Source organism: Schistocerca cancellata, chromosome 9 (assembly GCF_023864275.1).
Source record: "Schistocerca cancellata isolate TAMUIC-IGC-003103 chromosome 9, iqSchCanc2.1, whole genome shotgun sequence".
In the NCBI taxonomy this organism is placed as follows: domain Eukaryota; kingdom Metazoa; phylum Arthropoda; class Insecta; order Orthoptera; family Acrididae; genus Schistocerca; species Schistocerca cancellata.
The window spans coordinates 152,874,474-152,885,029 of NC_064634.1; positions in this window are offsets into that span (position 1 = coordinate 152,874,474).

Sequence of the window (10,556 nt, forward strand, 5' to 3'; positions counted from 1 at the left end):
CAACTGGCTCGTCACAATACGCCAGTCGCCACTGGTGATGAACTGTGGTATTGTGTTGAAGCTGTATAGGCAGCTGTCCCTGTACACGCCATCCAAGCTCTATTTGACTCAATGCCCAGGCGTATCAAGGCCGTTATTCTGGCCAGAGGTGGTTGTTCTGGGTACTGATTTCTCAGGATCTATGCACTCAAATTGCGTGAAAATGTAATTACATGTCAGTTCTAGTATAATACATTTGTCCAATGAATACCCGTTTATCATCTGCATTTCTTCTTGGTATAGTAATTTTAATGGCCAGTAGTGTATTTTGGTGCAGCATTATCTCTATGGTAGCCCTCTGCACCGAGCTTCTTCCTGCAGTTTATCACGTATGGACCTTCGATTGATATCCATCAATGGCCTTTAGTCATTGGTGCTGTTCGCCCGATGTTCCTGATGCTGTCATCAAGAGACCTCAGCTGTCAACCCTCTTCTGGAGCATCATTTTAATGCACTTTTTCGTGCTCCGCTCGATCAGTATAGGCGTCACTAGGGATATGCCAGGACTCCCTACTAATCCGCCCTCTTTATCAAATTTCCCATCCCAAATGCCCACGCATTCATGTATGCACTCTGGACACTACATTTCTACTTTTGAAATGCTCTCGAACGAATATACACGCTCCGGGCATGATACTGAAATTTCTCAAATGCTTCCACACTTATATACTTTTCGAGTGTTCTAGTATGCATATAGTCCCTCCAGGAGTAAACTTCCTGTTTCTCAAGTGCTTCCGGACTCATGTATGCCCACCCTTATCCTGGTTGTAGTAAATCAAATCAAATACGCATGGTCCAGAATTACAGTAAAAAACTTGTAAAATATACTGGCCATTAATATTGCTACACCACGAAGATGACGTGCTAAAGACGCGAAATTTAAGCTACAGGAAGAAGATACTGTGATATGCAAATAATTAGCTTTTTAGAGCATTCACACAAGGGTGGCGCCGGTGGCAACACCTACAAAGTGCTGACATAAGGAGAGTTTCCAACCAATTTCTCATACACAAACAGCAGTCGGTAATTAATGAAAGATTGACCATCAGGTCGGGTGTCGCTATATCTGGCAGATGCAACAAGAGAAAGAGGAGTTACATGAATATGTGGACATAATCAAGTCTGCCTGCTTGGCCTTGTTCGTCGATTTGCCGGAAAGGGAGTTAGTTTCTATTGTCCTAAGAGGAATGCGCGCCGTGGATAAGTCCCGCTTTGTTTTCGTGATCGTCCTTCAACCTGGGAAGAACTTCGTCCGCTGTTGCAGCGACATCTGCGTTACCGCTCGCGGACGAGGGATGCCATAAGCTAAGTTTCAGCCCGCGGGCGTTGTCAAGGAAAACTCGGAATTACCGACGTGGGTGGAGACTGCTACGAGGGAACCGCGGTGTTGTTTCAGGTGTGGTCAGACAGGTCATTTAGTTCGTTCTTGCCTTCAGCCGGGCGCGCCCAGAGCCAATAACTGACGCCGGGCTGGGCAGCGACTTCGGAATCGAACCTTTAAGCATTGGTTCAAATGGTTCAAATGGCTCTGAGCACTATGGGACTCAACATCTTAGGTCATAAGTCCCCTAGAACTTAGAACTACTTAAACCTAACTAACCTAAAGACATCACACACATCCATGCCCGAGGCAGGATTCGAACCTGCGACCGTAGCAGTCCCGCCGTTCCGGACTGCAGCGCCTAGAACCGCAAGACCACCGCGGCCGGCTTAAGCATTGGTGTACCGGTGTCGCCGCCCCATCATCACCGCCTCTGCCTTATATTTGTTCTCGGGTAGGTGGCGAACCTATTTGTGCCCTTTTGGATTCTGGTAGCTCTTTTTCGTTGTTGAGCTTGGAATGGTTTCTTGAAATTGGTCATCTTGCGAGATTTCGGTCTCTCCCTTCTCCAGTGATGAGATGTCGAGTTGCCAAGGACCAAGTGTTGCCTCTGGACTGTTGAGTCGGAGGGATTATCTCAGTTGGCGATTTCTGCTGGCTCTTGTCTGTGGCTTCGATTAAGAAGCTGCCGGTTGACTTGATTTTGGGATGTGACTGTATCGATAAAACCGGTCTGGTCTTGGATTATTCCGGGCTCATCTTCTTCTTCAAGTTCATTTCTGTTCAGAAGTTTGGATTTGGTGAAAGTGCGAAACGTACAGCGCATAGCGGCATGTTAGCTGTTGATGCTAATGCTAATAAGTTTGAGCTCACTCATTTGTCGTCACAGCCGGCCTCTGAATTAGGCGATTTGCTGCGGGCGTTCCCTGAGATACTCTGCGATAGACTGGGAGTTACTAGTGTTCTTAACAACCGTATCCGTCTCTCTGATGATATTACAGTCAGGCAGTCCCCGTATCGTCTCTCACGGCCTAAAATGCTTGAGCAAGGAATTATTAGGCTTTCTACATCTGCTTATGCCTCCCCCATATTCCTTGTTTCTAAGGATCAGGGGCGGGACTTTAGGCCTGTTGTTGACCACCGGCGTCTGAACACCAAGGTCGTCTTCGAATCAGTTCCTCTACCTGATCTTCATAACTCTTTTACTTGGTTTGCCGGCGCTAATTGTTTCACTGTGCTCGATTTGAATGAAGCCTGTTATCAGATTCCCTTAACTGAGGAATGTAAGCACGTTACTGCATTTTGTACTGATTGGAATCTGTTTGAGTTTAACAGGGTTCCCTTCGGCTTGGCCACTGGCGCAGCCCTTCTTACTCGTTTGCTAGATAATATTCTTGGAGACTTGAAATTAGTCTTTGTTTATAATTATTTGGACGACTTAGTGATTTACAGCCATTCGTTCCAGGTGCATTTGGATCACATTCAGCAAGTTTTTGCTAGATTGCGTGGTGCCGGTTTAACTGTTAAACAAAGTAAGTTGACATTATACAGGCAGCCTTCTTAGGTCATCTTGTATCAAGCCAGGGCTTTCGCACTGACCAGGAGCGGACTAAGGCATTGAGAGCTCTCCCGCCGCCTACTGATAAACGTGGGATCGCCAGGTTTATAGGCATGGCAAATTATTTTAAGCGTTTTGTTCCCAATTTCGCGCAGCTGGCGCCTCCTTTGAATGAACTGCTCGGGGTTCCCGGGTTCGATTCCCGGCGGGGTCTGGGATTTTCTCTGCCTCGTGATGACTGGGCGTTGTGTGGTGTCCTTAGGTTTAAGTAGTTCTAAGTTCTAGGGGACTGATGACCATAGATGTTAAGTCCCATAGTGCTCAGAGCCATTTGAACCATTTGAATGAACTGCTCCGGAAAGGGGTGCGTTTTGAATGGGGACCTGCCCAGGAGGCCGCGTTTGAGCACATTAAGGCAGCTATAGCCAACCCTCCGGTTCTCGGAGTCTCGGATTTCAGTAAAAAATTCATTGTACAAACCGACTCATCTAATGCAGGAATTTCGGCCGTCCTCCTCCAAGATTTCGAAGGTCAAAGGCAGCCATTAGCGTACGCGTCTCGTCGGTTAACCAGTGCCGAACTCAAATATTCGGTTTACGAATGTGAGGCATTGGCGGTCTTGTTTGCGCTAGAGAAGTATCGCTTTTAGAAACTGATAATCAAGCATTAAGCTGGGTATTAGCAAGGCACCGCAAAACTGGTTGTATCGCCAGGTGGGCAGTACGCATTTCAGCGTTTCAATTCGAGGATAAACACATAAAAGGGACTGAGAACATACTCGCGGACGTCCTCAGCAGTATGTTCACCGAACACCCACCTGATGAGCGCGTCCAAGTAACGGAGGAAGGCGATCTTAGTTGTATCGTGTTAGGCGAAAACCCTCATTGGTTTGGTGATATCGCCGAGCATCAGGGCCAGGACCCCACTTGAGGACCGGTGAGGGCACGCCTGTCGGCTGGGAAATCTTTGGATAGATACGTTATCAGGAAAGGCATTTTGTATAAAAGGGCGGGGCGTGCTAAGGAGTTGAAGATATGTCTACCAGGCACCCTGGTACGTCTGGTTTTCCATTACTTTCACGATTCGTTGACTGGCGGGCACTTAGGAACCTATAAGACCTTGCAAAAATTAAGGGCAATTTGACTTGGCCATCCATGCGCTGGGACGTTCGAGAGATGGTTTCTCGGTGCCGGTTGTGTCGTGTGGCCAAACCTAATAACACTGTTCAACAGGATTTCTTGAGTTCTGAACGCGAAACTTGCCCCATGCACAAACTTTATATCGATTATGTGGGACCTGTACCTCACACCAAGAGAGGCCATCGGTACGTACTGGTTATTATTCACGCGTTTTCGAGGTTTACCTGGCTTCTTCCGAGTCGTAACGTAACTGCTGCTCCCACTGTTCCGTATTTAACTAACGTTTTTAATGTTTTTGGGCCCTCTAAGGAAATCGTTAGTGATAATGTCCCGGCCTTCCTTTCGGCTCCCCTTAAGGCTTTCTGTTTTCAAAACGGTGTCAAGCACATGACCACTACGCCGTACTACCCACTGGCCGAGAGGGTCAATCGTAATCTCAAATCCGCATTGATTATTTTCCATCAGAAGACGGCCAGTAAGTGGGATTCTAGTCTCCCTTGGCTTAGTCTCGCCTTCAATACCGCCAGCCATGAGGCTCTGAAGGCTACTCCGGCCTCCTTGGTCTCTGTTTATCCTGCTAATTCCTCCCTTTCGAACTTACGGGGATTTCGAGATCTAATCTCTACGGATATTACCCCTCAGATCGTCAGGAAAAACAGGAATAGTGCCAGGCGCAATATTCTCAGGGCCCACAACAAATAGGCTGAGAGCTATAACCGTAATCGGCGAGTCTTTAAGGGTAAGCCAGGAGACCAGGTGTATGTCCGTAATTTTCCCGGGAGGGAGGTGCGTGTTGGAAACCTCGGAAAATTCACTCCCCGTTTTCTCGGACCCTATACTGTTATCCGTATTTTAGGCCCTATTAATCTTCTGGTTAAGGACAATTGCACCGGGAAGCAATACTGGGTCCATCGTAGCATAGTTTGGTTAGACCAATATTAGGGTTACTTACGTGTTTATATTGGGGGGGGAGAGGGGGGGAAGGTCCCACAGCTGGCTAAACATCAGGCGTCATTCTCTTTAGCCAGCTTACACGTCAGCAATTCCACCAGCGACCAGTGCTTGCCTCAAGTACACTAACTGTTCAGCGGCCATCGCGAGATGCGCCAGTCCCGCTAACAGCTCACACGCATTCACAACAGTGGCACCTCCGGCTGTCACGTGCCTGCAAATAGGTCGCACTATATCCATGTACTGCTACCATGTTCATGCCAGGGCACAACCACTAAACGCCAATTCACACCGAGAACTCCAAGGACGTTTCCTCTGGGCTTTGTCAACCGCTGCCTCGGTCCATCTACCAGTCTCTAGTGGAACCTCTTGCAACCTGCTCTCTGACGCCAGCCAGTCTACTGGGGTTGCATCTTCACCTGCATCACTAATTGAAGCTGCAGGAGTCTGCGACACCAATACTTAGCCGTTAGCGCTGACTTCCAGAACATTCGCATGTCGCAGTGTCCACTCCATCACGGACAGTGCACCATGTGAGACATTAAATGCCATTTCAGTAATTCTGATTCACTTTTTCATGGCTGACAATCCGCCTTGTTTTTGGCTCTCACGTACATCAATGTAGAGACTCAATTGAGCGCTATTTCTTGTGTTTGCGTTATTAAGCTCTAAAGAAGGAGAAAAGAAGCTTTTATGTTTTCGTCAATAAAACTTTTTATCCATAGTCTACTGCGCATCAATTTTCCATGTCGAACATGTTGTTTGGCTACAACAACTGGCGATGAAGATAATTATTTTCACCAGCTCCAGCGCCGCCGCTGTTTCCAGTGCCACCACTCAACGTTCGTCCCAGAACAGTTGGCGATGAGGGTAAATAAATTCACCGGCTCCGTCACCACTATAACTATTCGAATTGGAGCTTACCACTGAAGACGGTTTCAAGGATTTCAAGCTCCGTTACAACATTGGCGACGCCTTCACGGATTTCAAAGCGTCATCCCTAGCAGTGGCTACTTTCCAATTATCTCAGCCCACTTCAGTTAGTAGCAAAGTAGTTTGTCAAATTGCTCTGAACTTCTTCGCTACTCACCACATAGAAAACAACTCCTTTTCTATAACTTGGTGTGAAAACTTTCTGTTTTCTTTGGAGAATGTTCGTCATTGACACCACCATGCGTTCTACTCCTATCTCTCGCGCACAACATGCAGACGCCGCAGACGACATACTGGATCTCCACAGCCACCGGGTGATTGCGCTGGAGCCTGCTCCTTCCTGCGCAGCATTGTCTCCCTGGCATTCCTCTGCTCCGCCCTTTTACTTGCAGTATATCACATATGGACCTTTGAGTGACATCCACCAATGGGCCTTCAGCCACTCTATAATTTACGATCGCATTGTGTTGTGTTATCCGTTTACCCCTGTCCGTCAACCAAGGATATGTGCCTCCCGTGTTCCACATGCGCTATCTGCTAAGCTACAGCAGCGGTGGACATTTCTCCAGCTGTCTAAAACTGGTAATTTTCAACCTTTTCTAAAACCATTCGCAGCATGTCTTACGAGCTAAAACTTTCACATTGTTTTTCTTCTGGTGTATTCGTCAGGCATAAAAAATTTCAGGGCATATTTCCAAATTGGGTTAGACTGGTCTTTTTTGAGTCTTTTCACAAGATGCAGCGCCTCAAGTTTTCCCTGGGACCATTTTCATAAAATGCTGGAGAAACAAGTGAACACTCACCTGTAATATCAAAATAACCATCGTCACCACCGCCTTCAGTGACACCATATTCGCCATCATCGCCATCGAACATGCCGTTGACGAAGCTACCGTGATGAGGTCCACTCGTGGTGCCCATGTCCCCTATAAAGAGAACAAACACTGTAGATCCTAAATAGTCTTACTGCGTCTCTCAGCAGTTTCTCTTTACACAAAGTCACAGTGTTTTACCCAAAGAGAAAGAATGCCACGGAGAGACTACACGGTTGCAATAGTGAAGCATGGTGTCCACCCTTATCCTGGTTTTATTATGTCAAATTAAATACGCATGGTGTAGAATTGCAGTAAATGACTTGTAAAATAACTACACAATAACATCCATCTCTTAATTTTTGTTATCCATAACCAAAAGCTAAATTATTTCTTCCTGTAGTGGACAAACACTACTTGGTCATTCAGCTGTTCGAGTAACCTGTATATGAATACTGTTGTTCTATAAAATGAGTTACATGCATTCTCAAGGACAAGATAGAGTTTAATAAATTCACATTGGGATAAGTATTTCTGTGTTTTAGTACATCTGTTTAAATAGAAAAGGTATTTCCAGTGCAAAGAAATACCGAATAGTGTGTTATTTACAACTTTCGAGAAAGAATACACATGTAAATTAGAAACACTTCACTTTCACTTGACCTGTAAATATCATGTCGTAACATATAATTTGAAAGACGTTAAAAGAAATCACGTCCCGGTTCGAAGGAAGAATGATGGTTCTCTAGGGCATTCAGTTTACCGGAAACCCACTCATACTGATTAGTACCTGCAAACATCGAGTTGCCATCACCCATCGCAAACCATTAGTTACCTTAGAACACTTGTTCATAGAGCTCATACTGTCTCAGATCGAGATAGCTTACCTCAAGAACTCGCCCATCTAAAGACAGTATTCAGCGAAAATGGGTATTCCATCCGGCAGATTAACAGGGCACCAACAATTAAAACTAAGAAGCAGGAAGTGAATAAAGAGGACAACATGCCGGAACAATCTTTAGTTTTTCTTCCTTTCGTTGGCAGCACTTCGTTTAAAATAACACGAACCCGCCGAAAATTTCAGGTAAAAGTGGTTTTCCGCCCACCATCGAAGATTGCGGACCTTGTGGGATCAGTTATGGACAATCTGTTACTACGAATGGCCGGAATTTACAAGATACCATGCCAATGTGGTATGGCTTACATAGGTCAAACCACACGTACCGTGAAAGACGCTGCACTGAACATTATCGTTACACCCGCCTTTTGCAGCCAAGCAAGTCCGCTATTGCTGAACATTCTATTTCTACTGGACATTCAATGGAGTATGAGAAAACAATAATTTTGTCCACAGCAACGTCTTTCTGGGACTCCATTATTAAAAAATCCGTAGAAATACGACTGGCGGAAAATCTGTTAAACTGTGACAGCGGCTACCAGCTGGGCAGTGCATGGAATCCCATCTCCACGATTTGCTCAAATCGGAGACGACAGAGTGCATCGACGGCCGTGGCAAACAGCAACGCAGAGGGCGACTGAGTTCCGCTACCCCACCAGCGAGGACGCTGCCGGCGGGCAGTGTGGTTCGACTATCAATTTCTCGACGCATGCGCAGAATAGTTACAGTACGCTATATATTGTGGAACGGAGGACGTTTTCGCACATCTAGAGGGTTGGATCCCCTCCTTCGAAACCGTCAGATTGCAAAGCCAGGGCTACTCTCAGGGTGGAATCTCCGTCTTCGAAGATTGTGTCTGTCTGTCTGTCCGCCCGCCCGCCGCTTGCTGCTGTAGCTATTCGTCCGTCCGCCTGCTTGCTCGCTGTCGATCGCCTTCACCGTAGCCGCTGCCGCCGCCGCCGCTGCTGTCTGCTGTCCGTCCGTCTGTTCGCCGCCGTTCGTCTGCAATGAGTACCCCCACCTCCACTGACATCTACACCTCCCCCTCCCCCCTCCCACAGTCACTTCCTGGAGTGCCGCCCCTGGCCTCCTCCTTCCATCTCCCCTCCCCTTCCCCCACTTACCCATCCCACTATCTCCATCCCTGCTATATACCCACACCTCTACACCCTTCCTCCAGCCGCCACACCCTCAACAGCTCCCACTACTACCCCCGCCCTCACGTACGCTTCTGTTGCCGCCTCTGCTGCCGCCCTCAGTTGGTCGGCTTCCCATCTCTCACCCACCCCCTCACTTTGTCATCTGCATCTCCCGCACGCATCACGTCGCGCCGAGCCACCATCGCCACCACTGAACCGGCTGCTTCTCCCGGCGCCTCCGCTACGCCACAGGTATCTGCCACCCGCCACCTCCCTCTCCTCCCCGTTCCTCTCCCCTCCTCCCAGCCTCCAGTCTCCAAAAAACCCCAAAAACGCGTCATTACCGACTCTGCTCCCGCCACTTCCCACAAAAATTCAACACCACCTCCCCCTCCCCCTGCCGTCTCCATGGACACCACCCCTCCTCCTGCCACCCATACATCGGCCCCCACCCTCCACACCTTTGTCCTGTCAACTCCCGATCCTAAGTTCCTCGATGCTCATACCCTCACCGTGGAGATACGAAAGTACTTACCTGGTGCTCCCATTTCCCAACTCATTTCCCACAGGGACTCAGTCCTTATCAAGTCCCCGTCCCCATCCTTTCACACAGACCTCCTGCGAAAATTCCCACGAGTTATGTTTGATTCCCACGCCTCTCTGACACCCTTCCTATCCACTTCCACTCCTCGTCAGCCCCAGCCTCCCCGTCGCCCCCCCACCTACACCGCTGTGATCACCAAGCTCAGCCCGGTGATCACAGAGGATGAAGTGTTGGCAGAACTGAACTCCCACCCAGACTTAGAAATCAGCTCTGCCTGCCGTATCCACAATGCCTCTGGTCCCACCTACCTCATGCGGGTGTTCTCTGAGTCCGCTTATCCATTGACCATCTCCACAGCCAGGGTGCCCTGATATACCACCGTTGCCACCCTGTCGAATCCTCCAAATCCCCTCCCTAATCCTACTGTTGCCAGCGATGCCTGATGTACAATGACCACCTGACTCCCAACTGCAAAATCCCCCCCACCTAACCCCATTGCAAGGCCTCCCACTTTCTTAAGAACTGCCCCAACCTCGCTGCTCCTCCTTCCTGTAATACCTGCAATGGCCCCCATCCCACCTACTCCCACAAGTGTAAAGCTAAGCCCCCTCCAGCCACCCCTGAGCATACAGTCCCAGTTCATCCCGTCGATCCCCCTGTCCATCCCAACAATTCCCTCCATCCACCCCCCACGGCCGAGGACATCATCTGGTTCCTTACCGTTGTACTCCAAAACATTCACCCTTTTCAGCGCCCCCACACCTTCCAACAAATCTCCCTTGCTGCTCGCTCCGTTTTCCACCTGAACACATTCGCCACCTACTCCCACAACCAAGCCCACTTCACCTTCACCCGCCTTGACACCCTAGTTTAAGAGTCTTCCCTTCCCTCTCTTCCCCCCCTCCTTCCCACCATGGCGCGGCACGAGTATCGCATCCTCTTCCAGAACATTCGCTCCTTCCGCTCCAACAGATACCTCCTCATGCACACCCTCTCCCACCACCAGGTCGACACCTTCCTCTTGAACGAAACCTTTCTCCAGCCTCGCCATTCTATCCGCACCTCTCCCTATGTCCTCCACCGCACTGACGCTCCTGGTCCTCGCGGGCAGGGTGGAGTCACGATTGGCCACCTTAAGCATATCCCCGTCCGGCCACAAGCTCTCCTCAATGACCCCACTGAACACCTTATCCTTAGCGTCTTCTTCCCCTCCCTCACCATT